Source organism: Danio rerio, chromosome 20 (assembly GCF_052040795.2).
Source record: "Danio rerio strain M-AB ecotype USA chromosome 20, GRCz13ab, whole genome shotgun sequence".
Taxonomy (NCBI): Eukaryota; Metazoa; Chordata; class Actinopteri; order Cypriniformes; family Danionidae; genus Danio; species Danio rerio.
Window position 1 is genome coordinate 26,273,359 of NC_141040.1, and position 23,919 is coordinate 26,297,277.

The 23,919-nt window shown below is 34.7% G+C and overlaps 1 protein-coding gene and 1 long non-coding RNA gene across 2 annotated transcripts in view; one reads left to right on the forward strand and one right to left on the reverse strand.

Moving 5' to 3' along the window:
• Positions 1–15,315, forward strand: part of LOC141379564 (uncharacterized) — a 54,796-nt gene extending 39,481 nt beyond the window's left edge. The window contains exon 3 of the long non-coding RNA XR_015518364.1: positions 14,038–15,315. This is a non-coding gene — a long non-coding RNA (uncharacterized LOC141379564). The remainder of the gene's footprint in view (positions 1–14,037) is intronic.
• The window catches only part of pdgfra (platelet-derived growth factor receptor, alpha polypeptide), a 104,604-nt gene extending 81,765 nt beyond the window's left edge, over positions 1–22,839 (reverse strand). Inside the window, exons 1-2 of the mRNA XM_087296456.1 lie at positions 22,638–22,839; positions 5,345–5,447 (exon numbers count right to left, since the gene is read on the reverse strand). The gene's annotated coding sequence lies outside the window, so the exon portion shown is untranslated. The remainder of the gene's footprint in view (positions 1–5,344; positions 5,448–22,637) is intronic.
• Positions 22,840–23,919: the final 1,080 nt, after the last annotated feature.

Below are 23,919 nucleotides of genomic sequence, written 5' to 3' on the forward strand. Positions count from 1 at the left end.
CATATGTCATTGCAATCTCTTGCTTCATATGAGATCAATGATCACATTGCATTATTTTTAGGCATTTACCTTCAGAAAATCACTAAAGGCAAATATTATGTTATCATAGCGACATAATAAGATAATAAGCTCGTAACTATACTGTGCATTTACACTGTGGCATTTTCATCTATGTAAACACACAAAAACAACATTAACATTATACCAGACAATGTAAAATGCTCATTCCAAGCCACTAGACCTTTCTGAAAGGGTATTCAAGTGTCATAGAGTGTCAGAATGTTGTGGGACTGCAGTACAGGAGTTATTATTATGGATTATGGATAGCGAAATTTAGCGTTTTTATTTGAGCATTTAAGAAAAAAAAGCATGATAGTAAAACACGAATGCATGTTTTATGCGGTTATAATATATTAAAACATGCTTGTTGGTTGTAAAGATTCATAAATGACAAAAAATACTAATTTGTGCATCTCATTTCTTCCGTGTGCAGCCATGCTGCCGTTGTAGCTGGTGTATTCTGGGAAATTTTCCTACCCCTTGGTTTCGAGTGTGATCCTGAAAAATCTCCGTTTCAAGGGCTATCTAGCCCTTCCCCTTAGGCCTACGCCTTCAAGCTAAAGAGAATTGGGAAACCCCTAACCCTTCATGTGAATGCTCAAAACAAGGGGTAGAGGTGAGGAAAGGGAAGGGATAAGGGAAATGGGATTGGGACTAAATGTTAGATTAGAATTGACAATAACAAATTTTTGCTTTTTTTAAGTTACATATTCTATATTTAAGGAAATTTTACAGTATTAAATACATTTATGCAGCAGTTATAATCACTTTGTGTTAATCAGTTTTTGGGTATATATGTGAAAAAGAAAATTCCAACAAAAATTTTTTTAAATCTAAAAAAATAATAATATAAAACTCTTTGGATATCATTGCTAAAATGAAAAAAAAAAAAAAGATTTAAAGTTTAAGAACTCTACATTTAATGTTATGGAAAATTTACACAATTTTTGGGGTAAATTAACCTTTTTAAAGTGCCAAAACCTTGCACCATTCCAGCGAAGGAGAGATAAACAAAATACTGAACAGCACCAGTGTGTAAATTGAAATATTCTTGTAAATCCTACATCCGTATTTCATAATGCTATATTGTTTCAAAACAGCTTAAAAATGATATTTAAAAAAGTGCCAAGTACCATGGGATGGTTTAACTGCAGCTGCTCTGTAAGTGAGTGGGTGGGACCACCCTGTGCTCAGTTACATTGACACCTCTCTCTCTCTCTCTCTCTACAGTCTTCCCCTTTTCACCTTACTCTGGCATTCATTCACTCTGCAGCTGCATCACCCGACCACTCTCTCTCTCTCAGTCTGTATTTGTCTCATCCAGTCCAGAAGATGGATGGAAGAGGCTCTAAAACAGACCAACAATAGTCGCTAGCGCAAGGTGAGCTCTTGCAGCTGTGCTAACTGGCTAGCATGAACGTCACAGTATGGCAACAGTATGCTTTTGTTCTGGCTCGCAGCCTGAAAAGGGCCACAGGGGGGTTTGCATGGCGTTCTAGCGCCGGGTCATTTTTCTCCTGTTTTGCCACTGCTATACCCTTCTGCCCCGGCCCCGCTCCCTCCACAGCTGTGTGTGTGCGCCAGCATTAGCGGGAGGAAATGCAAGGGCATGGGGATGATGGAATACGTGCGTGCGGCGGGCGGTTGGGGCCTGTTTTGGGCGCGTTTTCCCCGCCGCCCTATTAGAGGCTTGTTTATTGGCCTTGTGATGCCATTGTCCTGCGTGTTCAGGGGCGGCCACACTGCGTAATTGGTCGATTAGCCACGCTCTGCAGCGGCGGAGGTGATTTATAACATGGCCTGAATGGGGCTGACTTCATAACGTCACAGACTAACGCTGAATAAACGCCAGAGAAACGTTCATGAAAGGATGAAACGTCCACCGATCCTTTTGTGTCGGTGTGAAATCGGCGATTGGGACAAAGAGAGTCACTGGAGTCCCTTCTTTCTCCCTCAGTTTCTATTTTTCTCCACTTCTGCCTCTTTATTAATCTCTCTTTCGTTCCTTTTCTTCACTGTTTATCTACATCAGTCGCTCTCTTTTCTCCTTCTTTTACGCCTTGTCTCTCTCTCGCTGTTTTTCCATCTCTCTCTGTCTTCTCTAACCTCTGGCCCTTTTCTCTTTCCCTTTTTCTCGCCTTTCGCCTTTGTACTGTCTTTGTTGATGCCTCTGTAGATGAAGTTGTCGGCTCTCACTTATTCTCTTCTTCTCATTTAGCCTCCCTTGTTTTATCTCAATCTTTCAGTCTTTAGATAGACTCTTGTAGAGCTGAATTCTTATTTAATACAACTTTTATCTCCATAAACACAAGCTTCATTTTCTCAATGTAATCCTACAGCACAGCAGTGTTTACGTTGAATGTGCTAATTTATTCTTCATTTTATTCTACTTCAGCCTGGCAGCGAGCATGGGAACACACTTTGCTAGAGTAATTTAACGCAGCCTAGAAAATAATGGGCCGAACGCTCCAGAAACGTTCAGCTGGAAAATATGTGATTTTCCCTTTTAAGAATATGATGCTAGTTTCAGTTCGCGTGATTCCACTTCATCAATCAATGACACGTTACTTCATCATTTAATAACATCACTCAAGTGACAGAAGTGACATAATATCATCAGATGAATCTGTCCTCACCGCTATTAGATCTGGGATGTGATGTGTGTGCAGATGCAGTGAAACTCTGAGGTGTTTTGATGAAGTTGTCTGATTACAGCCGTAGGTCAGCTGTGGGTTTGTGTGTGGCCAGTTATAGAGCTAATGGCTTGCAGGGGGCAGGTTTTAATGACCTCCTAATTAAGTCTAACCCTCCCACCATTGACCAGATCATGTAGTAGAGGTTAAAGGTCATTTACATAGAGACTGGTTACCAGTGTCTACCACCAATTTAATTGAATTGGGAATACCTATTTGTAGAATGTTTCCTTCCTATTCTTTCTAGAGATTCTTTATATATATATATATATATATATATATATATATATATATATATATATATATATATATATATATATATATATATATATATATATATATATATATATATATATATTCTTTATACCTAGTACCTGCCTTTCAGTCTCTGTTTTGTCTGGCTTAACAGGGCTGCTGGTTCAACAAAATTTGCTAGTACCTTTTAATATACTTAATTTATTTCCAGGCCAATGAGATTATATAACTATGATCTACTATACTATATTAAACTATGCTAAATTATGGCATACTATGCTATACAAATACTTATACTTATACTTATAATATACTATACTATACTATACTATACTATACTATACTATACTATACTATACTATACCATATTTTAATCAAATCTAAATTAAAAATGAATAAAAAAATAAGAGACCACTTGTAAATACTGAGTACTTGACTAAGTATGTTTTTGAGTTATTTGTATAGGGCCAGACAAAATCTGTGGACATTTTTGTTGTTTCTGCAGAGAATTTTGTAAAAATCTGCTAATTTATGCGGAAGGATTTTGGGAGTATCGTAACTAAATACTTAATATATAAAATCAAAAAAATAATACACATTTAACTTTTACTTAATGTTTACAATGGAAATAAAATTGGATCCACTTATTTGGTAAACAAAGCAGGTTTCTCAGATAATATATCCATTAAAAGACAAAACACATTACTTTACAGACTGTATAGTAAACAAATAATATGAACATTTAATAATAATAATAATAATAATTATTATTATTATTATTATTATTATAGTGAAACTAATTTAAAAACTGAATAAATATAAATTTACATTAATTTACACATGTAAATACACAGACTCAATGATGGGCTAAAAATCTGTGGAAATCTGTGGATTTCTGCACGTGCAGATTCCATGTGGGCCGTTATTTGTTGATTTTTTGTTTGTTTTTTACTAATGTTTGATACCATTTCTTCCAATTTTCAAACAATAATGTTGTCATTTACAGTCTTTTTTAGCTAACTGAAAAAAAAAACTAGACAAGATATTAAATGTTGGTAACACTTTACAATAGGTCTGTATTAGTTAAAGTGAGTTAATGCATTGACTAATATGAACAAACAATGACAAATCATTTACACATCAATTACACTATTTATTCATGTTTGTTAACCTTAGTTAATGCTGATAAAGTTATTCATTATTAGTTCATTATAACACATGGTGCATTAAATAATGTTATTAAACATGAATTTGGTATTTGGCATTAGTAAATGTTAAACTATGATTAATAAATGTTGCACAAGTTATTAGTTCATGTTAGTAAATGCATTACCTAATCAAACCTTACTGTAAATTGTGACCCAAATGTTTTGATTTGTTGTGTTTGAAAATCAGGGATATTCTACAAAATATTGCTTTCTTGTGAAGTTTGGTATTTGGTATAAAAAATATATATTGGTTAGACAAATTAATATAATATAATATAATATAATATAATATAATATAATATAATATAATATAATATAATATAATATAATATAATAATTCATTAAAATGTTTAAATTAACCCTAAAAATGTATGAATATAAATAATTTCAGTCATATTATAATATATAAGAAAATCAGTAAATCAAAAAACTTAACAAATATATATTATTTCAATCAAAAACTGGAAAAAAAATATATATTCCTGACTTTCTGTTCCCTTGGGAGAGAGTTTTTAGAGGTCTCTCCTGCCCTCCCAGCCTCCACTCGTCCCCCTGCCCCCTAATGGGAGGGTGTTAATATAGTCGCTTTTCCCCTGGTGTTAAATAGGAACAGTTTCTCTTGTGTTAATTCTCCATTTTGTCGCTGTCTGTGTGCAAGACCTCTCGGTGTTCAGTCTCTTATTCTGCACTAAACGCTCAGCAACCCCCTCCCCTTTCTCTCTCTCTCCCCCTTTTCCTCTTTCTTTTCACTCTCCCCTCTCCTTTCGTGAGGCCATCTAGATTATGTTGCTAAGGAGATTTTTTTTTCTTCGTCCTCTCTCTTTTCGCTTTTTTTCCACTGTTTTCCATTGATTTGGTGTTAATGCATTTTCAATGCCCCTCGGTGTGTGCTGGGGGAGTGGGGGGGCTCCGTGAGTGCAGTCTTCACACTCACTAGAGGAATTTTATTCTGAAGGGGTCGATGGAAGGGGGGGTGGATTGTCCAAAGAGAGCCACTCAAGTGAAAAATTAGGTGATTTTTAGCAAGCATGGGAGCTGGCTCACCGAGACGCACACACAAAAAAAACTGAGGAGTGGTGGCCACCCACTCCACTTGTATTTTCTATCCTCTCTTCAGAAAACACTCACAGGTGGACTTGCGAGGACTGCCATTCTCCTCGCTCGTGCCAGTCACACTGGATGTGGAAATACCCATCGCTCTTCAGGAAAGCTGTCACCTCCAGTTAAAGGCCTGAAAATAGAAGGAAAGACAATTCATTAATTCTTAAATTATTAATGAATAGTTAACTATTTACCTCAAGACAAACTTTTGTGAGCTTCATTTTTTTCTGAACACACAAAAGAAGATATTTTGAAGAAAGCTGAAAACCTGTTTTCATTGACTTCCATAGCAGGGAAAACAAATACTATGAAAGTAAATGATTACAGTTTCTAGTTTTCTTCAAAATATCTTCTTCTTTTTTTTGTTGTTGTTCAACAGAAGAAAGAAAGTCAAACAAGTTTGAAACAAGTAAAGGTTAAGTAAATGTGACAGAATTGTCAGTTCTGAGTGAACTTTCTCATCATTTACAAGAAGATAGTTCATCCAGAAGGAGCATTATATAGCAGTGGCATATCAAACAATTTCTAATAAAATCATGGTGAAAATGTAATTATTTTACAACACCAAATTCTGTATGATGCAAATTGTATGAAAATTTGCTTCACAATTTAAAAAAAGTAAGGTCACATTTTATTTTGATGGTTTGTTTGTTGAATTAAAGTTACATTGCATCTACATGCGAACTAAATCTCATTAGATTATAAATAGACTGTTAGGTTGGGGTTAGGGTTGGATTAAGTTGCACTTGCAAAGTTTCTTATATTCAGTTAAATGTCTGTTGAGGAAGCAGTATCAACAGATATTCAGCAGACAGTCTACTAATACTCAAAAGGAACATTAAAAGTGTTACCAAAAGTAAGGATAAAGATCCACCCATAAACATAATCAATCACTTTCATTGACATGCATTATTGTGAGAATTAAAATAAAGATAAAATGAATGTAAACGTTTTATTTTTAGGCCTTCATAACAAGTTGGACTAGCAAGAAAAACCCACACAAAAATCAGTTTTTACTAATTCAGGGCTTCTGCTGGTTTTATGTGAGTAAATATAGGCATTTTAAAGACCAACTAAAGACAAGGGGAAAAATTAAGGGAAGAAATACAGTACTGAATTGTGAACAATGTATTATGTAAAGGGAGCATAAGAGGTGATTATAGCAACATTTAAATTCAACTTAAATAATTTTTTACATAAAGTTTGTTAAGGCTTCAATAATTCTGATTCAACCACTTGAATGTTGAATTCTTACCTTCTGATCCGACCCATGTATTTACCTATATGCCTCTTAAACCAGACCAGTTGCTATAAACACAACTCTTCATGTCCTCTAAAGACAGTATATGTATTGAAAAAGGGTTTAACAGTTTAATAGTCAATAAAGCACAAGCAAAACAGAATAGTAACATTAAATAAAGCACATCTCTAATTTAGATTTTTAAGGCCTTAATTCACATAAAAATGAATTAAGACTTTTAAAAAACACTTGCGGAAACTTTAAAAATCCTCTTTAATCAACTAAAAATGTACACCAAATTGGCATCACCCACCAATAAAGCCATTACACATGACATTTACATGAAGTGCAATAACTTAGCAAAACATTGTGAGATAATTGCTTAAAATGTTCTAGGCATCTTTTCAACAAATCTCTCTCTCTCTCTCTCTCTCTTTCTCACCACAGTCCTTGTTTTCCCTCCATTGTCAGTCACTCTGTAATTTTTGGTTGCAGTAATGGTGTGAATGGTGACCTCAGTGGTTTTTAAGTTTTTCTTTTTTTTTTTTGACATGAATTATGCACAATCTTCTGTTTTTGTATACTGTTTGTTTCGTCTTCATAATTTCTTTCTCCCACAAATGCTACAGTGCTCTTCTCCACCCAGATGTGCAGAGGATTAATCAAGCTGTCACTTTGCGGATTCTTAACTTCATGAGCCAATCAGAGAGCAGCTAAATAAGGAACTGACAGGAACTAGAGTTGTTACCGCCCACTGCAGCTGCAGCCACCCAAAAGTCAGAGGTCACGACATGTGACTGATTTTATATGTGCGATGTGTTTCCTCTGAGGCCCCCCGTGCTTGTTCTTCCACTGCACCTGCAGAATGATACTGTTTTTCTTATATTTATACAGAATTTCACAGATTTTTTCTTTCTTCACTCATCTCATTTAGCTATTACTTATCCATTCTGTACATTGGAAAAACATTCTTATAAGATTGACAATCTGCACAATCTTTGTGTTGTTTGTGTGTTGAAGGATTCAATCACTGCCTCTGTATGTGGGGCCACGCATGACCTTGATCAAAAGCAGAGGACAAGTACTGTTTTTATAGCTGACAGCCATTGCAATGACTTTGCCTTGAGGGCACAGATGAATCCAGAGCTGTGATTTACGCATTTCTGTCTCTAAAGACTGACCAAGCCATGTTGCACAGAAACTAATTGTTTAAAGGAAAAACAATAACCGAGGGAAAAAATTGGTCATAATTTTTTAGAAACATTGTTCAAACAAACAAAAGTTTACATTTAATACTCTGTAGACTGTAGTAATTATTTGAGTTATTATTTTTACTGATTGTTTCATTGAGGTCATTTTTATTTTCATGTTTAGTTTGTGTTGTTTTTGTCATTTTTAACAGTATTTGTATTAGAGTTGCATTAGAACACACGCACACACAAATTACTCATGATTAACTGCATCTAAATAATAAGTTTGTTTATATACGTGTATATAAATACACACACACACACATATTAGAAAAAAAAATCATGTTTATTAAGATATAAAATATATATGGGTTTGATGCAAATTATATAAATTTAAATATCTGTGTAACAAAATAGTATTGTATGATTTTGTTTCTATTTATGTTTGTTCATAAAGTATATATGACATATACATATATATCCATTCTCCATTTGTCTACCGTCAGTGTCATGCGCATCTGAGGTTGGAGAGTGGGACAGGTAAGAATGTCGTGCGACATACATTGTGCACACGTAGTTTGAATATCTCTGTATTAGACACACTAGGTAAGGGGCGTGCTCCACCTACTGTACTTTTTGTTTTCTCATCAGATATTAGCGTAGGTTAGGTAGTGCGTAATAGACGCGAAGATTTCTTTTCAATAACTTCTATATTTTTCTTTTGGATAGTTAGGGTAGAGGTTGGGCCAAATAGATTGTTTTGTTTTATTTATTTCTATTGTTTGGATGCCGCCCGCGTCTCATTTCTCCAACTCTCCCATATCTGGTCAAACATCTTCATTTGTTATCTGTGAAGTTCAATGTCTCTTTGTAAATATTTAATGATCTTTCTATATACATATTTTTGGCATTCATTATTATCACTATTTTTGTAAATAAACTCACTTTATTGCATTTAGCTGGTCTTGGTTTTAGTCCCTCATTTGTTGATATTGTGTGTTTGCTGATGTGTTTCACCCAAAAATTAATGTTATCTATCTATCTATCTATCTATCTATCTATCTATCTATCTATCTATCTATCTATCTATCTATCTATCTATCTATCTATCTATCTATCTATCTATCTATCTGTCTGTCTGTCTGTCTGTCTGTCTGTCTGTCTGTCTGTCCGTCCGTCCGTCCGTCCGTCCGTCCGTCCGTCCGTCCGTCCGTCCGTCCGTCCCTCCATCTATCCATCCATCCATCCATCCATCCACCCACCCACTTAACCAACCAACCAACCAACCAACCAACCAACCATCCATCCATCCATCCATCCATCCACTTAACCAACCAACCAACCAACCAACCAACCATCCATCCATCCATCCATCCATCCATCCATCCATCCATCCATCCATCCATCCATCCATCCATCCACTTAACCAACCAACCAACCAACCAACCAACCAACCAACCAACCAACCAACCATCCATCCATCCAACTACCTAACTTTTTATTCTGACTTTTGGATCAGACGTTAAACCGAGGTCTGATTCTCTGTGGATGGTAAAAATCCCGTGGCACTTCTCGTTAAAGAGAAGGGGTATAACCCTGGTGTCCTGGCCAAATTCCCTCCTTCAACCCTTAACCATCATGGGCTCTCAATCATCCCCATCCACCGAATTGGCTGTATTACTGTTTCTCCACTCCACCAATAGCTGGTGTGTGTTGAGCGCACTGGCGCCGTTATCCTGTGGCTGTCATTGCATCATCCAAGTGGATGCTACACACTGGTAGTGGTGTGGAGCACCCCCTCATGATTGTGAAGCGCTTTGGGTGTATGGCCATCCACAATAAATGCGCTATAAAAAATACACATTAAATTACATTTATTTCAGATAAATTTAGTTTATTGGTGTTGTTTTTGTCATTCTTAACAGTATTTGTATTAGAATTGCATTAGAACAAACGCGCACACACACACACACACACACACACACACACACACACACACACACACACACACACACACGCACACACACAAACACACATACAAATGAATCATGATTAGTTGCATCCAAATTTATAGAATTTCAAAAATAAATGTATATGTTTGTGTCAAAACAGCTTAACATAGAAGTTTAAGTAAATTCAAATTGAAACTGTCAGTCCAGTTTTCAGAATAGGATTAAAGTTCAATTTAGATCAGTTTGTACTACAAATGTAAAGCGTATTTATTTAGCTTTCTGGTGATGTATATATTTCAATATAAAAAAATAATAAATCCCATCCCCTGTCTACTGTTTACCCATCTTTCTATCTTTTGTGCTCCATACTTTGACATTGCCTTCCATATTTATTGAAGACTAATATTTATAGCTATACAACTGTAAACATTTATTGAAGACTAATAGTTTATACATAGCTTTTTTTATTGTGGTTCCAGCTGATTGGTGTGTCTACAGTTTTGCAGCAGTGTGTGTGCGCACACCTGATGGCTGTGTTTAACCTATGGTTCATGTGTGTGTTCATTTGAAGGCCTTTGTTTTGAAATTGCAAGGAAATTCCAACTCTGTGTCAAAAGCATCCAAGTGTGTTTAGTGATTTGCAAATCACTGTGTGTAATGTTTGCAAAAAGTGTGAAGCTGACAATGTGCTTACAGTTGTGCCGATCTAGCCTTGAGTTTTGCTCCTTGAGTGTACGGTTTTGCCAATCATGGCAAAAGATTCATTTTATTGTGTTAGCAATCATGAAAAACTGTAAGTGCAAAACTCGATTAGTAGTGATGTGACAAACTTGAAGTAAACTCTAGAATAAATGTTTTGACCCACTTTTGCTTTTAGATCAAACTGTGTTTGATGTTTACTGTAAGTATCATTAAGCTTTGTTGTTAACATTGCTGAGTTAAAGTAAACATATTCCAATCTGACTCTTTCTCCTCCTCTCTTTTCACACCACGACTGCTCGACTGAGTCTGTTCTCTACTCTGGCACATTTATGAATCCGTCTTTTATGTTTATAATGAGAGTGTGTTCGAAAAATAGATTAGAGAGAAGCCCAGAGGAGCTGACAAGGCCAGCATTAATTATGTAGATTTTAGAGAGTTTGTTTACTCATATGATTATAGATAATAACACAGGGAGAATGAGCCAGGAGAAAATGGTAAACATGATACTAGCCGACATACACATCTCAACCCGAAACAATCAGAACCGCCTCGAAGACTCTCCACAGTCACAATGGTTTTTATGATTAATTGTGTTTTACAAATGAAAATGGTGTCAAAGCTGCGTGAACAGCTTCAGGGCAGAGGCTGCGTTATTGTGGGAAACTGACAGAAAAGCCATTAATGTTATTGACAGGTGTAAAGACCGTCAGAAGCACACCTGTTTGCTGTGAATATATGCTGGCAATCACATTCAACACACTTGTGCTAATTAAAGGGCTGTTTACACAGAAATGGCTTTTAAATTCCACTATGGGTTATCTGTTCATTTTATTTCTAAGTATAGGCTCTAAACTAAAGTCTAATTCTAATCTTGTGTTTCAGTTTCACATGAATTACACTAGTAATGGGACGGTAACCAGTTTCAAGGTTTACCAGAGTTTGGAAAAGTGTTTTAAAATGTTTTAATTGTTTTTAAAATCGCAAACACTTTTTGTTATCCCGTTCCTGTGGTAAGTTTTTTTTTTTTTTTATTAACCTATTTTTTACTACTATTTTATTTCGTTTTTTAGGCCAACAGTATATCCAGCAGCAAAGGAGCTTCCACATCAAACTGTGCTTTTAAAACTAATCAAAGACAGTAAAAGACAGTGGTTTATTTTAAATATTTAGCCTGACATGTTTACTGTTCCGAAATATTTCTTAAAATAAAATATATTGTGTTCAATTGTTGTTTTTTTACAGAGACATTTAAAAAGAATCGCAATACCATGATATTTGTCTCCAAGGTTATTACCGTCAGTATTTTCAGGGTATATGCAGGAATCCTAAAAGTAATTGCAATACCTTTTTAAGACTTTTTAAAGACCTTCTCAGAGTTACGACCTCATCGCCACTTCAAGTTTTACAGTATCAAAACTTTAATTCAATAAACAGGTGTTAATAAACAGTTATAGTTGAATAAATATATGGAGCACAACCATGCAACAGAACTCAGATGAGCTCGAAAGAAGCCTGAAAGAATAAATTATGTGGTTGCTTTCAGTGACAGGCTTCAACCACTGTTTAAAGTCGTCTTTCCCCAACCTGGAGAACGTAAACTTACATTTTCTTATTTTGCCGTCTGTTTTGTTTTCTGGTTTTGCTACATGTGGAGAGCATCACATCACCTTCCCGTGTTTGTCGCAAATTACATGACATCACCCGGACAGAAGAGCTTTGCTGGATATACCCCAAACCGAACTCATCGCACGGATCGAGCACGCTATTGTTAACTTTCGGAGAAAAATAAATATATTTATGTTTTTTTGGAGTCAAACACTTTGGACAATGCTTGAACAAAATGTAAGACCTTGTAAAAACGTGATTAAGACTTTTTAACACTTTTTATGGGCCTTAACTTTTTCATAATTCATTTATTAACTTTTAATAGTTATTTAAGAACACCCTGATCTTATACCGGCCTATGCCTACATCATACAACATTCTACTAATGTGATGCTTATAAGATAAAATAAAATTTACTTTTTGAGCAAAAGGTCCAGTCACGTTTGTTATTGTTCTGCCTGTTTTCATCAGCAAAATACATTATTTTCAAAAGGAAGTGTGGGAACTTGTCAAAAGAGCAAAAAATTTCCACACAGAGGTTTCACAACATTGGTCATGATGATGACTAGATTTGCCCTATTGACCAACAGATGGCCGCTAAAAAAGGAGCAGAATGATGATGCAATATTTCAGGCTGACCACTGCGCACTTTCTTTTTTTTTTAATGCACAGCTTTGGGTAAAATGCACTGTCACTTGCTTCCCAGCATCCAATCACATTGGAGTAGGGCAAATACCAGACTGACTAATCAAAACATTGTGCTTGTACAGATGACTACACCAAACTCAACAATGGAACAAGTTCTTTATACTTACAAGTACCAAAAAAACAAACTAACTACAAAATCAGATCCAAATAAGGTGTAGTCCAATTTCTAATTTTCATAGGACTTCATAATATTCCATAGTGTAAAACTATTTCCCTACAAATATTTTATAACAGGTTTACATAGATTTGCTGAACTGACAGCCTTTCAAATCAGCAATTTGAAAGTTGCTACTTATGGTGCAAGAGCAGGGCTGGGCAATATGGCAAAAATGCAATCTCGATAACTATTTTCCATATTGAACGATAATGATATATTTCCATATCAGTTGTTAATGCTTCCAGATTTAAAATAGTACACAAACAATAACTAAAGCCACAGAAATTAGAGGGCCTAATAAGTGGCATAACAATTTCGGCTGATAAATCTTCAGTGGGCAAATTATGTACATCTCTAATGTGAACACACTTCTAGATTCCCATTGTTGCAGATTTCTGCAGTGTGCTTGCTCTTAGATCAATACAGTTTAAAAAAGTCCAGAGCATTGTTATTGACATTTTATCACGATTCGACAAATCATTTATCGGCCCAGTCCAATGCAAGAGTCATCCCATCCATGACAAAAACTAAAAAGAAAAAAATATGACAGCATTCTAACTCTTGAATAGATATTCCATATCATCTAGACCAGTGTTTCTCAACCACTTTCCTGGAGGACCACCAGCACTGCATGTTTTGGATGTCTCCTTTGTCACACCCATTACAGGTATTTCAACCACTGCTAATGAGCTGATGATCAGATTCAGGTGTTTAGGTAAGGAGACATGGAAAATGTGCAGAGCTGGTGGTCCTCCAGGAAAGTGGTTGAGAAATACTGATCTAGATTCCTCTGGGGGTTATTAAAGTATGTCTGATTCCGATTTATGGCGAGAAAAGTGAACTAAAAATAATAATAATATTAATAATAATAAAAAAAGAGGAAAAAAACAATCACATCTAGACGTTTTTAGAAAAGAGAGGGGCATTTCGAACTGGCTATTTGGTGGAACCACAGCCTAATAGCACCTGTTTGTTGCAGAACAATCAAACGCTGATGCCTGTGAGAACAAGCCTTTCCTTTTGAGAATCAGAGACACTGCATTCACCATCTATCTGATCCCTTGTGGGAAAAGCTTTAATTCTCTCAGACAAGGACTGAACAACAACAACAACAACATAAAAGCAGTAAAACTGAGCTAATTTTTTTTTCTTTTTGTCTTCTATAGGATGGGCCATTCTTTCTTCTCCCTGGCTGGTACAAATTGGGCAACTGTGGACCTTTTCTCCTCAGAGCGAGATGCAGGATGCAGCGGGGCCGAGATCTCAATCGGGCGTTGATGTGAACAAAGTTAATCCCTCATTGGTGCCGATGTGACCCGAAAAAAATCGGCTTAAAGTGGCTCCGTTAAACTGGACACAGTTTTTGCCATTCAAAGGCGGCACCATTCCTCTCATCTGCGCTCTGCCACCCACAAACACCACCAGTAGTGGAGCATTAAGACAAATACATTCATAACCCTGTTTTATTAAAGACTTGGGGCCCCTGGGTGTTGTGTAGGGGCCCTAGGGGGGCCGGTGCGACAGTGGGGCGATTAGGATAAGCCTTCCCATGAGGAACACGAACACGGCACAGCAGCCACTGGGCCCTAAGATGTCCGTTCCCCTCCCACCTCGAAACCTAATCCTCTATTTCATGCACATTAGTGCTGTGTAAACGCTCCCCCAGGCTGCCTTTACAGTGAGCTTCGCTTCAGAAGACAGACGCACCGCTAAAGATGCTGAGAAGCAGTAATGCTCAGACATATTTTCACAGGCATAAGAAAGTGATAGGGAGTGTGAAGGAAAAAACAGATGTGCTTTATGATTTCTTTTGTTCTGTGTAAAACTAACACTAAAAATGCTGGTTCATCCATTTTTTAATGACGGATGTGGTTATGATGAAGGGGTTGCTAGAAGAAATTAAAATGATGGTTGTGTTGGAATAATTAATAAATTCTACGTGTGTTCAATTAAAAGAAGGTCAGGAGAGGTTTTTCTTTAAGGTTTAACATATTAGCAATTTATTGGATACAAATGAATAATTCGATTTACAGAATTCTGTTATCCTCAATGCAGAAGTTACATTCAGGAGGTTTCATTTCCTGACTTAAATAGGCTGATATTAATCAGTGGAGTAGTGGAATTCATCACTTATCAATCATTCTCTAGTCCTCCATTGGCCGCACCCATACATACGTCCTCTTTTTCTATGAGTTCTCTGCACACCATTAAAAATCTAGGTCTTTTTTAACTGCACATATACTGTGTTCAGTTTTAACACATTTCTGTTGACAGGAAGTTTTTAGCGGCAGAGCTAAAGTTAATTTTAGACAATCAGGCGTGTGCATCTCTATCAGCTTTATCTACTTTTGCAAAAATGCTTTATTGGAAAGCAAAGCATAGCACACTTATACAGAAGTTCAGTTAAAATCACCTTTAAGAAATACAAACACAATTGTTTAATGAAAAGAAAAGAGACAAAAATAGACATTTCAAAATCTTTTGTAATTTCTTTTTTACAATACTTGAAAATAAACAATTAAAATTGAATTATTTGTAGATAATTCTATTTATTTAATATCTATTTATTATTACTTTTTTATTTAAATCATTTTAAATAATAATCTTTTTAAAGTTTCAATTTGTTTATTTATTTATTCATACTACATAACAGGCTGTCGATTTGCTTCATAAATGATGCTTACTATGCAATAAACATAAATAAAGGCATTAGCAAACTTTTTCGTTAACGTAAATTATGTAAAGCATATTTATAAAAAGGTCTTAAATTTCACGTACAATAATTAATATGTTAATAATAAAATTAATTCACACTAACACGAAAAAAGTGGAAATAATAACTTTAAATGCAACAAGTGAATAATGTCATTTCAATGTAAAGTCTAAAAACTGCTTAAATACAGCTTTGATTAGTTATTCTTGATTCCAAAAATGTTATTCTTTCTTGACAATACACACTTTAAAATGCTACTTTTACGAATATTTTATGAGAAATGGAAATAATTTTGGCCATCATGTATTGGAGAAAAATTATTATTTCATAATGGTATTTTCAGTTGTTTTACCAGTTTGGATTTTTATAAATTTCATGCACAATCAGACGGACAAATAAAGCAAACAGTATGTAAGTTTTTTTCATTTGTCATTTGATACTTTGTCAATCTGCATCTCTCTTTACTCTGCCTGCCAGATTTGGCATAAAGCTGGTACAGCAGGCATTTGTCTTGGACTGGCATACAGTATGTTTTCCAAACATGGCCTGGGTTTGGCAGAGGTGGCATCGTCTTATAGGTGGCACTCAAGACTAACATTTGGCCTAGATGTTAAAAATTTTTATGTGATCAACGTAAGTTTGGCCTAACTTGACCCACTTTTAAAATACGTTTAAATTATTTTTGAGAAGAAAAAAAATTAAGTCACTTCAAGAAAAAGCATGACCAAAAAGTGAAATGCTAAATGGGTTTATCAAATTTATTGCAGTGATGCAGTCAACATATCTGGCCCAGTTATGGGTTCTTAACTTGGCTGAGACTTGGACCAGATATGGTCCATGTTTGGCCTTTGTATAGAAGCCAGATTTGGTCCAATCATGTACTGTAATTCATGCAGCATGTGGGCCAATTAAAAGCTGATTGTGTGGGCCAGAGAAATTTTGCTATGTGGGTACAGTATACACATCAGTGTCACAGTGCTTTCTGCTGACACCACAAAGTGCTGATTGTCACTGTTTATTCTCAAAATGTCAAGTGAAACATAAATCAAGTAAATTGTGAACTGAGACTTTTTCCTTAGATTTTTTCACTTCTGAAGTGGCTTTAAAAGGGTCTTGCCTCTTGTGTTTGCCAAGTAAATCCAACTTTTTTTCAAACCCCCAGATGCTAAAAAAAGCAACAACACAAAAGCCCCGAACTTCAAGAGCATCTTCAGACCGCAACAAAACAGCATTGAGTGCACACACATATATTTGTAACTTAAATGCTGACATACATCGAGACTGCAAGACTCGCTGCTTACTATAGAGTGATAAACTTCTAACACATGGCAAAACTATTAATGACACATCACAAAAGCCCACACACTACTTTCAAATGCACTGATCAGAAACAGTCCTTTCTCACACTGACATGTAGAGGCATGAACACATATAAACAGAGATCAGGCCTCCTTACATAGCCTTAATGTGAATCAGAGCTGGGGACGGTAACCACAAGCCTGTTAAAGTGAAAAGTGAGAACAAATATCAAAGACATTAATCAAGAAAACATGAATGAATCATGACACTATCATCAACTTTTAATTCTTTCCTCATGACTTCCATTTCAGAAATTTGACCGTTTGTTCACTCTTAAAGTCCCCATGAAATCAAAACTAACCATATGATTTTGTTAGCTCACATTGCTAGTTTTGTGGTGAACAATTCATCTGTGCATGTCATTAAGAAAAAAAATGTTTGCCCTTCTAATCTTAAATTGAAATCTAAAAATGCATTTCCTGTTTGTTTTCAGTTCAATTGTCAGATTACGTACAGTTGAAGTCAGAATTATTAGCCCCCCTGTTTATTTTTTCCCCCAATTTCTGTTTAACAGAGAGGTTTTTTAACATTTCTAAACATAATAGTTTTAATAACTCATTTATAATAACTGAATTATTTTATCTTTGCCATGGTGACAGTAAATAATATTTTAGATATTTTTCAAGACACTTCTATACAGTTTAAAGTGAAATTTAAAGGCTTAACTAGGCAGGTTAGGGTAATTAGGCAAGTTGTTATATAACGTTGGTTTGTTCTGTTGACAACCCAACAAAAATTTGCTTAAAGGGGCTAATAACTTTGACCTTAAAATGGTTCATAAAAATTTAAGAACTGCTTTTATTCTAGCCAAAACATAACAAATAAGACTTTCTCCAAAATAAAACATATTATCAGACATACTGTAAAAATTTCCTTGCTCTGGTAAACATCATTTAGGAAATATTTTAAAAATAAAAATACAAATCAAAGGGGGGCAATTAATTCTGACTTTAACTGTATATCTTAGGAATTGGGCGTGGCTTACATTTTTTGCTGCTCCAACTGTCAGTTTAGACAACAAACAGAAATGGTGAGAAGGAGGCGTTTAGTGTTTAGTCTCTTCCCAAGCCCTTTTCCCCAACTTTCTGAATGAAATGCCCACTTTACTACATCCATTCAGCTTGCTGCAGAAAAAAAACATGCCACGCCCATTGGTTTGCCTTTCCATATTGTTTCTCTAGGAACTGTGTCACAATAAAATAAATAAATAAACAAAAAAAAGTTGCAGCTTCCGGCTCATGTGGACTTAATAAAATAAAAATTCCAGGAGGAGCCAAGAATAAGGGGTGTAAATAACTGTTTCAATTAGTCAGGGGTTGATAATAGTTTTCAAAGTATACCGCGGTTTATAAAAGTCAAGGTTTTAAAACAGACAAAATTTTCTGTTATACCATTCCTAAGGTGTGTGTAGAATTTTTTATTCATATATTTTGTTGTTGTTGTTTTTTTAAAACAACAGAATCTCCAGCGAAAAGATATCCAGACGCCATTTTAAACTAATGAAGACAGCAGATGTCAATGATTCATTTGAATTATTTAGCCTGACATGTTTACTGCTCCAAAATACTGTTTTTTTTAAAAATATGTTTCTTAAAATAAAATATATTGTCTTCAAAGGGGAAAAATTTTTCTGTTTTTTTACCCAGACACTTAAAAAGAATATATTTTAGAGCAGTAGTGAAAATACCGTTAAACTGTGATACTTTTTATCCAAGGTTATTATATCATCAGAATCCTATACCAGCCCATGCCTAGTTTCAATAACTATGTTATATATTTTATTAGAAATGTTACTTGGGCAAATAAACATTCCTACATTTTACATGTGACTTCAGTATTCAAAACTTTTGAAGCCACTGTGCGCCACAAGTGTCAACTGTCATTTTTATCAACAGGAGTACAGCTACTCTTATTACAGTCACAGAAATCTCATCTTGAATTCATTCATCCACTCACTTCAGCTGAACTGACAGTGATCTGATGCCTGGCCAGCGTCCAGCTGAATGTGTGTGCAGCAGCAGATCAGAGAGAAAGTGAATGTGTGAGTGTTCGTCCTGAGGCAGCATGCCATAAAGTGAGATTAGTGGTCATAATCTGCTGAAGCATGTGTGTTAGTGTCTGTGGTGTGCGGTGGAGAGGTTGAGTCCTGCTCGCTCACCCACACAAATCTTAAATCTCCATTTACCTTAATACACACTGGAAAAAAGTTACCAGAAGACCAAAAGCAACACGTGAGACTCAATCTAAACAGTTTGATTTCTGTTATCCAAGTGTTGTGAAATAAATCATACACTGATTTAAATAAAATAAACTTATAATTTTTTACAAGTTAATTATTAGTTAGTGAAATAATTTAAAAAGTGAATTAATTAAAAGAGTCTTGGCAACTCATAAAGTAATTATATTAAGTAGAACTCAAACCGAATCAGTTATGAATCCATTAATTCTGTTTTATGCTAGAAACAATACCAAACCATTTGGGTACCTGTAGCTAGTTTTTTGGACTTAATTTGTTCAATTAAATGAACTTAAATTGTTTAAGTAATTAATAATTTATGTTTGACAATATGAACACAAATAACATGTGTATATATATGACTCAAAATAAACAAATATATATAAGTTTGCAGAACTGAAATCAATTGGTTTGAAAAACTTAATTTTCCACAATCGGATGTTTCCTCAAACAGCTTGAGTTACCTTAACTGTTTTACAGTGTACTTGAAATTCTTATTTGAATTCAATATCGCAAAACTAAAGAAAATGACGAATTATTAGCCCTCCTGTTAAATTTAAATTTTTTTTAATATTTTCTTCTTTAATTTCAGTTTAATGGAGCAAATATTTTTTCAACACATTTCTAAACACTAATTTTAATAATGAATTTTTAATAATGAATTAGTTTTATCTTTGCCATAATGAGAGTGCTTAATAGCTTATTAGATATTTTTAACACTCTATAAAATACTGGGTTATTTAACTCAATTCTGGGTGTCATAGGGACTAACCCAACAGTTAAGTTAATTTTCTAATTAAATTAATAGGACCAGATTTAACCCAATATTTGGGTTAGTCCATATTCTACCAACTTTGGGTTTAAATGACCCTGTATTTCTTAGTGTGAAGATACTATTATTCTGCTTATAGTGCAATTTAAAGATGTAACTAGGTTAAATTAGGTTAATTAGGCAAATTAGGGTAATTAGTAGGGCCAGACAGAATCTGCGGACATTTTTGCTATTTCTGATGAGAATAAAAAAAAGCAGCAGATTTGTAGTTTTGGGAGTATCATAACTAAAAAGTTAGTATATGAAATAAAAAAATACTTTTGAACTTTTATTTAACAATGCAAATGCAATTAGATCCACTTATTTGGTAAACAAAGCAATTTTCTCATATAATTTATTTACTAAAAGACAAAAAAATATACTTTACAAACTGTATAGTAAATAAATCATATGAACATTTTCATTCATGGTGACGCAGTGGCATTTTCATTCATTCGTTCATTTTCTTTTTGGCTTAGTCGCTTCATCAATCTGGGGTCACCACAGCGAAATGAACCACCAACTTATCCAGCTGATGCCCTTCCAGCTGCAACACATCACTGGTAAACATCCATACTCACTCGTTCACACACATACACAACACACAATTTAGCTTAGTCTTTGGACTTGTGGGGAAAACCGGATCACCCGGAGAAAACTTACGCGAACTTTGTTCTGTACCCAATCAAAAACAAATAAAAACAGCTTTTTTTCTAGCCGAAATTATTCAATTAAGACTTTCTCAAGATGGAAAAATATTATACTGTGAAAAATTCCTTGCTCTGTTAAACAAAATTTCATGAAATTTCTATATAAAAATATATATCATAGGAGAGATAATAATTTAGACTTCAACTTTATAGGTCTCATGACTAGGCCTTCACAGATTCACTAAATCCACTAAATTCCACAGATTTTTTTGCCTATAATTGAGTCCATTTTTTATTTTGTGAATGTGTGTAAATTTACATTTATTCATTTTTTTTTTATTTCAGTAATATTATTGTCTAATATGAAAATCATATGATTTATTTACAATAAAGTTTGTAAAGTAATTCTGTAGATATTATTTTAGAGACTTGCTTTGTCCACCAAATAAGTGGATCTAATTTGATTTTCATAGTAAACATTAACTAAAAGTTAATAATGTATTACTTTTATTTTATATATTAAGTTTTTTGTTATGATACTCCCAAAATCATTACACATAAATTCCCAGATTTTTTTTCACAAAATTCTTCGCAGAAATAAGAAAAAATGTCCACAGATTCTGTCTGGCCCTACTCATGACTAATCATAACTGATGTAGCCTATTCTGAATAACTCTGACTACTTTGTATGTTATATTGAAATTAAAGGCTTGTTAGCCTAATTAAAACAGCCACATGCTATAAAATATAGAGCATATTCCATTCATCCATAAGTTCCCACACTCAGAGACAATGAAGTGCATACTAAGATGCACAAGACTATAAAAATAATTAAGGGATCGTTCTGGAAAATAAGAATAAGACTGCAAAAGCATGTGGTCTTCCCAGACGATATGTGGACAGTTGTTTAGCAGCCATACTTTAAGAGTTCACAACATTAGATTACTTTAGACTGGGTGGAGACTGACAAAAAAGACTATAATGAGAACAGATTAGAAGGTGAAGAGAGAAAAAGAAAGGGAGAGACTCTTGACCCGGACGTGGGGGTGCTGGGAGGGTAATTAAACAGAAAGAAAAGAGAAAGGGAGACTCAGAAAAGCATTATAGACAGGCACACTGCCCAAATAGTCTACGAGCCCATTAATTATCACCTCAAGAAAACTTTCTCACAAAACAATTACATGAAATGGATGAGTTATTTAAATACACTCCTCTATCCAGATTGTGTTATATTTTAAATCACAGTGGATTTTTATACTAAGAAAGATATGTAGATGGATGACAGTAAAGGGCTTCAGTTCAGTGTGCAGTTATATTTACCTCCCACTGGAGGAAGTTCATTGTGTGGCACATACTGCCCCCTATCAGTGGAAACGAAGAATAGACACTGATAATGAAGCAATATTAATGGTAGAGGAGCGTCAGTTCTTCATTCTGACACATATAATTTTATTTTCACTTTATTCTCTCTCTATCGTGTAAAGACAAATATTAACTCATAAAATAAATGTTCTAATAGGCTCTTTTTCTCAAAGAGCTCAATACTCGAATAAAAAAATAGACTATTTTAGTTATTTATAAATACTATAGTGTTATTGAACGATAGAAAGCAAAGTAGGCTATATTATAGCTACTGCATATATTATAGAATTTGCAACATGTTTTAACGAATGCTACATTATACTAGTACTGACAAACTGTACTACTTAATATTACTATAGATTTTAACGCAGTATACGGTGGTGCATTGTTTACAAAAGATGCCAACAGTGTGGAACCGAAAGCTGTTTAATTGGTTACACAATCATTAACATCTGAGTAAGTTATGTGAAATTCTAAGTTAGGCCTATTGTGAGGTTTAGTTCAGAGACAGAAAGATGATCCGTGAATGATGTAACCTATAGGAACGACCTGCCGCGGTCACAATACAGCTTTTGTCACCTCAAACAATCCTCTTTCAGTTTTCCACTAATGAATGCGCATTGAATATAATATACCTTTGTTTTCCCGTTGCATCTCCAATGAACTCCAGTCTCCAAAGATAGGACACAGTATTATTATTCCGTTTTCTAAGCAGCATTTTTTTTTTTTTTTGTTAAGAAAAAAAAAACTAATAGCTCTTTAGTCTTATGCTTTGCCTATTTTAAATATTGCACATCGCAATGAGTGATACACACGCTTCCGCTGAGAGGAACTTCCGGTGTTCTGGAACACATCTTCAGAATAAAAAACTAGTTCTTTGTAAAATCACTAATCAACCTACTAATGTTTAATAATGTTTCTATGGCTACTTTTAAAGCTCGATCCAGCATATTTGGAAGAGCTTTTTGAATTGGGGATGATTAAAAACAGACATGGAAATCTCCTGTTTGGGTATTTTACAAGAATTCCATGGAAGCTTTTAGTGAATGTACTCTGAAGTTGAATGAAGCAACTTTGTCTTTTTATTGCACCCTCAAGTATTTATGGAAACACATTTCTTTGAAACAACATGAATCACAACTTGATGTCTTATAGTGTCTGCATTTGTGCATATCCTTACTATAAAACGTGTTTATACTGTGTTAAAGCAGCATATCTGAATGTAGAATTTTGAAACATTAGATGAAATATGCAGACATTTTTCAAAGATTCTGAGGTAATCATTAAGTTGACACTTTACAATTCTATAATGCTACAGGAGAGGATTTGTGAATGGGGCATATGCACATGGACTTAATTTCAGCCAGCCAGCCTAAGCTTTCAGTCTTTCCATATTAAAATTTTCACGTTTAAGGTCTGATTTCTTAAAAAATTTGTGATCTTCACTGCCTGATAGATATACAATATAAAGTGTTTCTCAGATCACGGACAAGAAGCACTGCGTTAAGTTCCATTTTCCTCCGCCGTTTTTTAAAATATGACGTTTTCTTTTACCCCAGTATTTTCAATGGAGTTTCTGCGCTAACCTGCTGATACTGATGGCAGTCTTTCTACTCATTTTACGCTTGGACAACTAAATGAATGCTTAAGTCTATTTAGCTGAATGTGTTGTGATTACATTACAACATCGATGCTGTAAAAGGATGCTTATGAAATTGAAAGTAGTCACATTAAGCTTTCACCGGATGTTTATCAGGCGGTTCATTCCGCTGTGGTGACCCCAGATTAATAAAGAAACTAAGCTGAAAAGAAAATAAATGTATTAATGAAGTTTTTATCATTGGCTGAAAAGCATAAAGCTGTGCATACAGTCCACTGAAGCTACACAACTGATGCTGCGTCACATGACAATCACAA